This window comes from Megachile rotundata, unplaced genomic scaffold (genome assembly GCF_050947335.1).
Source record: "Megachile rotundata isolate GNS110a unplaced genomic scaffold, iyMegRotu1 scaffold1308, whole genome shotgun sequence".
Taxonomy (NCBI): domain Eukaryota; kingdom Metazoa; phylum Arthropoda; class Insecta; order Hymenoptera; family Megachilidae; genus Megachile; species Megachile rotundata.
Window position 1 is genome coordinate 12,501 of NW_027474604.1, and position 7,500 is coordinate 20,000.

General features: G+C 51.6%; 1 non-coding gene and 1 pseudogene across 1 annotated transcript; both read left to right on the forward strand.

Annotated features, from left to right (window-relative positions):
* The first annotated feature begins 591 nt into the window (after positions 1-591).
* On the forward strand, positions 592-746 carry LOC143266530 (5.8S ribosomal RNA). The gene has a single exon (XR_013041491.1). It is a non-coding gene; the product is annotated as a 5.8S ribosomal RNA (ribosomal RNA).
* A 1,820-nt stretch (positions 747-2,566) lies between these two features.
* LOC143266532 (large subunit ribosomal RNA) overlaps positions 2,567-7,500 on the forward strand; it is an 8,348-nt pseudogene continuing 3,414 nt past the window's right edge.

The window sequence follows — 7,500 nt, forward strand, 5'->3', positions numbered from 1 at the left end:
CTTCGACGAACGAAGTCGCAACTTCACGAGAGTCCGCCTGCTTACGACGGACGATATGGTAACGTATCGCTTTACGGACCGGCTGAGAAGCGAAAACGATAGCGTAGTCTCCTTCGTTGGTAGACCGATCTGACGCCGGCCATGGAGTGTCCGTATTGAATCTCGCGATACCGCCAAGACGTCCAATATATGTAAGCAGCGAGCAGGAGACTCTGTGTTACGCGCGACAGCGCGTTTCGTATTTTCCACGGTTTTTGAATGACTTTACCACCCGGAACGGACTGAAAACTCGCCGCACGAAGAGAAATGCGTCACAGAGCGTTGTTTCATCGGCGGTTCTGTAGTTTTATACGGTCCTTTACCCGTCCATGGACGTTATCGTGTCGTCTTAATCATCAATCAGCTCGGGTAAATCTGTGAACAGAGCTATGACGGGACGACGTCCGAATACCGATACTCGATCTTGCGCTTGGATTGGAGTTAGTATTCTATGGACAATCGAACGAATTTATAAACCAGGTTAAATAAATCACGTACATACTGGTTTTCAGACGCTGAGTTGTTAAATATGAACAAAAATTTTTATACGATTACCCTGAACGGTGGATCACTTGGCTCGTGGGTCGATGAAGAACGCAGCTAATTGCGCGTCAACGTGTGAACTGCAGGACACATGAACATCGACATTTCGAACGCACATTGCGGTCCACGGATACAATTCCTGGACCACGCCTGGCTGAGGGTCGTTTATATAACTAAAGACTGCTTGCGTTTGCCTTTAGCAGCAAAAGGTTTTCTCTTCATTGTTAAATTTTTTTCGGTACCGCTCGTCGTTCGACTAGATAAAACGAAACTGTTAAACGCCGAAAAGTCGAACGTTTCGGAGCGGGATCCGATGGTCGAACGCGAGAGAGAGAACAACTTGCGAAATTGGCGAAAACGTACGAGCGATGGTTGGACATTTCGTCGGCGTTTGACGCGGAGAATGTTAAATGGAACGTTCGTGTCTCGCCCTCTCTTTGCTAGTGTTCATTTTTTTCACAGGCGACAGAAGAACATTTTCGTATATCTCGCAATTCTTAGTTTTTAGGATCTTCTCGGCGGAATGCGCTTATCTCGGCTTGCGTGAGTCGTGGTTTCTAGTTAAACCCCTAAAAGAGACCATATACGACCGCCCGTGAAAGAGCGCTCCCGAGTCGAAAACACCTAACTACAGAAGGATATTTAGACGAGAGAGAAAATGATTCTTCGCCCTGCGAGAGAATTGTTAGACACCAATTGAAGGAAGCAAGCCGAGAGTAGAGCGTGTTTACGGCGTTTCTCCGCGCTCCCGACGTTGTCTGAAATGATTGTCGAATTTTTTTTTCGACGGTGCGAAAGTTTATACAACGAGGGGAAAAGTTAAAAATAAACGTGCGACGGAAGCTCTTTCACGGTTAAATTATTACGAGATCGTAGCTTCGCCACGTTTTTTTTAACATTTACAAGCGCAGATCGCTTCGTTGTCGTTGATTAGAAGCGGAAGACCGCGCGATCCCAATACGGGTTCCGGTCGTCCAGTCCTCGAAGTGCATAATTGTGCCGGACGGACGTTGAAAAACCCGGACCGATCGAACGATAAACGCTTATTTGGTGATCGTCTTGCGAGAGTCTCCCTTCATTGTTGTTCGTGTGTTAAATTTCTTTTATCGAACAACGGTCGAACGCAAATGAACAATGACATTTACACCGAAGATCGATCTCGAAACGCTTTTGTTCCTCCTTTTGTGCGCTCGTGGTTTCATCGAACGATATATACACGACGAAGGTGTACCACGCACGTTAAAAATGGGATTTCTTTTTTCCTTTAACCCTTTATTCTCTGGACCATGATAAGTCACCGATGGTTTACATGGCTGTCTCTGGCATTCTCGCCCTTTTCTTGGGATTTTGCGTCGGAACGCGACAGCAAAAGAAAAAACGTATCGGACGATGCGTCTTTACGGTTTATCGACCGTCGAGTGTATATTCGAACGTAAATATGTTGTAACGGTATATGTATCCTTTAGGGGACAAAAGAAACATGAAACGATCGTGTGCGAGAGCGCGCCGAGGGTAAGAAGAAAAGGTGTCCGACCTTTATCTCCTCGTTGTCGTAGTCTCTCCTCGTCGTTTGTTTTAACGCGCCCTGGATAGATAAAAAGATATATCCGATTATAATATATACATATATACTCCGACGCGAGTCGAGAACAACCGGACGTCGTCGTCGTCGTTTTTTTTTTTTGTCGTTGTCCCGCCTGCCCGAATATGCGGCGTTTTAAGTGCCTTTTTTCTTTTGTCGAACAAAAGAGAGAGGAGACACCGAGCTTTCATTTTGGCTCGTACGTACCTTCGAGTAGTCGACGATATTGTGTTGATCCGAAAAGAGAAAAATAGTTGGTTATCGAACGATACAAGGAAAAAATCGAACGACATAATCCCTGTGCGTCGTTGGTATTAATATACCTTTCGTATTACGTGTCGAAACCCCGAAAAGAGCGTACAGTTTGTGGTATAACTTTGAAAAGAAATAATAAAATTTCGACGACCTCAGAGCAGGCGAGATTACCCGCTGAATTTAAGCATATTAATAAGCGGAGGAAAAGAAACTAACAAGGATTTCCTTAGTAGCGGCGAGCGAACAGGAATGAGCCCAGCACTGAATCCCGCGGTTAACGCCGCTGGGAAATGTAGTGTTCAGGAGGATCCGTTTATCCCGAGACATCGAATCGCGTCCAAGTCCATCTTGAATGGGGCCACTTACCCATAGAGGGTGCCAGGCCCGTAGCGACCGGTACGCGTCTCGGGTGGATCTCTCCTTAGAGTCGGGTTGCTTGAGAGTGCAGCCCTAAGTGGGTGGTAAACTCCATCTAAGGCTAAATATGACCACGAGACCGATAGCGAACAAGTACCGTGAGGGAAAGTTGAAAAGAACTTTGAAGAGAGAGTTCAAGAGTACGTGAAACCGTTCAGGGGTAAACCCGAGAAACCCAAAAGATCGAATGGGGAGATTCATCGTCAACGAAGCTGGCTCCCGTGTTGGTGCGATAGTGCCCCGGATGGTCCCGTTACGGCGGGTTTCCCATCGGCGTGGGCACACCACCCGCGGCGAATGTTCCGGCTATGTAGTCGTGCACTTCTCCCCTAGTAGAACGTCGCGACCCGTTGCGTGTCGGTCTAAGGCCCGAGGCGAAGACTGTCCGTCGCTTTTAGCGTACGATGACAGCCCCTTGGATGCCCGGCCGACTGCGCGACGGTACTCAGACGGTATCGGGCCGCAAAATTCTCGAACGCACTGCGTCCAGGACCGCCGCAAGCTCGTTCCAGTCTAGATACCGGATGTACGGACTTAGCGCCGTAACCGGGCCTGGCGGGCTGTTGGCAGGCGGAGTCCTTGGACTGGCCAAACTTTGAATTACCGGTCGGCGACGCTATTGCTTTGGGTACTCTCGGGACCCGTCTTGAAACACGGACCAAGGAGTCTAACATGTACGCGAGTCATTGGGATTTGATAAACCTAAAGGCGAAATGAAAGTGAAAGTCGTCCGTGAAGTCGACTAAGGGAGGATGGGCCTCGTTACGATTAGGCCTCGCACTCCCGGGGCGTCTCGTTCTCATTGCGAGAAGAGGCGCACCTAGAGCGTACACGTTGGGACCCGAAAGATGGTGAACTATGCCTGGTCAGGACGAAGTCAGGGGAAACCCTGATGGAGGTCCGTAGCGATTCTGACGTGCAAATCGATCGTCGGAACTGGGTATAGGGGCGAAAGACTAATCGAACCATCTAGTAGCTGGTTCCCTCCGAAGTTTCCCTCAGGATAGCTGGCACTCGACTCGAACGCATAACGAGTCTCATCTGGTAAAGCGAATGATTAGAGGCCTTGGGGCCGAAACGACCTCAACCTATTCTCAAACTTTAAATGGGTGAGATCTCTGGCTTGCTTGAATTTTCATGAAGCCACGAGATATAAATTGATAAAATTTTTCTTGGATCAGAGTGCCAAGTGGGCCAATTTTGGTAAGCAGAACTGGCGCTGTGGGATGAACCAAACGCAGAGTTAAGGCGCCTAAGTCGACGCTTATGGGATACCATGAAAGGCGTTGGTTGCTTAAGACAGCAGGACGGTGGCCATGGAAGTCGGAATCCGCTAAGGAGTGTGTAACAACTCACCTGCCGAAGCAACTAGCCCTGAAAATGGATGGCGCTGAAGCGTCGCGCCTATACTCCGCCGTCAACGGCAAGTGCGCAGGAACGGGATTTAGTTCCCGTTCTCCATGAAGCCTTGACGAGTAGGAGGGTCGCGGCGGTGTGCGCAGAAGGGTCTGGGCGTGAGCCTGCCTGGAGCCGCCGTCGGTGCAGATCTTGGTGGTAGTAGCAAATACTCCAGCGAGGACCTGGAGGACTGACGTGGAGAAGGGTTTCGTGTGAACAGCCGTTGCACACGAGTCAGTCGATCCTAAGCCCTAAGAGAAATCTAATGTTGATGAGGTGTCCTAAAATTCACGCTTTTCGAACGCAAATGACAAACATACGTACGCTCGCACGCACGTACGCGCGCAAAAGGCAAAAAATGTTAAAAAGAGAAAAAAATTGCAGTTAAATAACAATTTACGTCGCCGTCGTTTCGTGTTTGTGTCCTAATCCACCGCTCGAACATGATCATTTTTATTGATAAATTGACAAAAACGTTGAACGCTGAAAAAAAATGATCGCGGTTCGGATCGATGGATACTTCACGTTCGACGTGATGCGACGTTGTCGAACGCCTGAAAGCGATTTTTTTTCTATTTTTTGCTTGGTTAAATCTTACAAACTATCGAACGCAAGTCGTGTCGTCGTTGCGTCGCAGATGCGTCGTTGTTTATATAATTTTGCGTGATTTGGGAAGAAACACACCCATCGGGCGAAAGGGAATCCGGTTCCTATTCCGGAACCCGGCAGCGGAACCGCATACCAATCGGGCCCTCGTAAGAGTGTTCGTCGGGGTAACCCAAAATGACCTGGAGACGCCGTCGGGAGATCTGGGAAGAGTTTTCTTTTCTGTATAAGCGTTCGAGTTCCCTGGAAACCTCTAGCAGGGAGATAGGGTTTGGAACGCGAAGAGCACCGCAGTTGCGGCGGTGTCTGGATCTTCCCCTCGGACCTTGAAAATCCAGGAGAGGGCCACGTGGAGGTATCGCGCCGGTTCGTACCCATATCCGCAGCAGGTCTCCAAGGTGAAGAGCCTCTAGTCGATAGATTAATGTAGGTAAGGGAAGTCGGCAAATTGGATCCGTAACTTCGGAATAAGGATTGGCTCTGAGGAGCGGGGCGTGTCGGGCTTGGTCGGGAAGTTGGCCAGGCTGACGTGCCGGGCCTGGGCGAGGTGAACGGTTGGCGACTTCGCGTCGCGTCCCGGAATCCGAGCTCGGTCCCGTGCCTTGGCCGCCAACGGATCTTCCTTGCTGCGAGGCTTCTTGTGACGGCTTCGGCCGTCCTTTTCGCCTCTTCGGCCGCCATTCAACGCTTAGCTCAGAACTGGCACGGACTAGGGGAATCCGACTGTCTAATTAAAACAAAGCATTGCGATGGCCCTCAAGGGTGATGACGCAATGTGATTTCTGCCCAGTGCTCTGAATGTCAACGTGAAGAAATTCAATTAAGCGCGGGTAAACGGCGGGAGTAACTATGACTCTCTTAAGCGTAAATCGCTCCGAGTTTCTCCTTCGGTTCGCCGGGGGAAAAACTCCGTCGCTTGCGTGAGTCATGGTTGCAGGGACGGGGAAGCGTAATACAGACCTCTCGTTAGGTCCACCAGCCTCTCCCGTTCAAGTCGCACGACCTACCTCCTTGTGGTACCTGCCGGTAACGTGACTGGTTGGCTGTTTGGGTGACTTCTGTCGCCATCGCAGTCCCAGTCACGGCTAAACGGCGTGCGGCGACCTGGGCCCTTAAAGTGTGCAGCCCACACAAGTGGCCGGCCGGCTTTCTCGGTTTTAGGGGTCCCCAATTAAAGTCGGAGGCACAGGGGTTAGGAGCCCCACCCGGTTGTCAGGTTTGCACCCTGGCAGTCGGTATCGAAACTGGCACGCGATAATATGGAAAAAGAAAATAATATGGGGCAAGGCCCCAGTCGCCGGTCGAGGCCTCGGACGACCGGTCCGGTTTCATCTGGGGGGGCGGTGCGCGGCCGTCCCCTCCCCGCGCAGTTACCCGACACGATAACACCACGTGTCCAGTGCCCAATTTGCCAGCCAGTACGCGAGTTTAACAGCTCTCGCGGTTTAGCCAACCACATGCGAACGCACCGTGGAGCAGGGCCGTCCGCGAGCGAGTCGGTGGTAGCCCCGGTGGCTGCTGCCGCTCCTGTTCCATCTGTCGCGGATGGATTTGTTTGCACCGAATGTGACCCCCCTCTGTCCTTTTCCTCCAAAATAGGTCTTGGCCAGCATAGGAGACACCGTCACCCTGTTTCCGCCAATGCCGAGATCTGCGTTGAACGTACACGCAGGGTGTGCTCGCTCGAGGAGATGAGGATGGCGGCATCGGAGGAGGCCTTTGTCGCGAAGTTTGGTCGTGATAGAGCGGGCAATCCTGTCCGATTTATTAACTTATATTTGGCCCCGTACTTTCCCGGTAGGAATTCCGATGGGATCAAGTATGTGAGGAAGACAGCAACCTACCGCCAGTTGCTTGACCAAGCCATCCGTGAGCTCGATGACACCTCTCGAGCTGATTCCTCTCTCCGTGGTGCCGAGATAGTGCCTCCCGAGCCCCCAGCTGTACCTGCGATGGTTGAGCCGTCCGCGCCCGTTTCCTCCCTTCCGGACCCTAGAGACCAGTATGCGGAAACTATCCGTCTCCTTATCGCCAGTGTTAATGAGGACGACACTACCATCGGTCGTTCTTTGGCGCTCTTGGGCGAACAACTCCTGGAAGGGCAAGACGTCTCTGAAGGCGTCGTCTCATGGCTTCAGGCCATACATGTTCGACCGTCGGTCGTACGCGGAAAGAGGAGCGCGCGACGTCGCAGGGTCAACGCTGATGCCCGCCCGAGTCGCCAGAAGATCAGGCGCAGGGGATATGCCAGCATGCAGACCCTGTTCAAGAAGAACATGAGCAGGGCTGCACACCAAGTTTTGGATGGGGTTGCTGAGGCCAAACCACCCGGCCTCGAGGCAATGGTTGAACACTGGGAGCCGGTTTTAAACCACCCGTCGGTTCCGGTGTTACAGCACCCCACCTTGCCAGAAGACCGGCAACGACGTGAGCTGGCGGAGCCTGTCCACGGGTGGGAGGTCAACTCCATAAATGTTCCCTTGGGCTCGGCAGCGGGTGTCGACGGCATAACACCTGCCGAATGGAGGAAGTGCCCTGTCACTGTCAGGACCCTCCTTTATAATATGATCCTTTATATGGGATCCTTTCCTGGCGCAGTCCTCATTGGTAGGACTGTCTTTGTTCCCAAGACGGCAAACGCCACCCTGCCGTCAGATTTT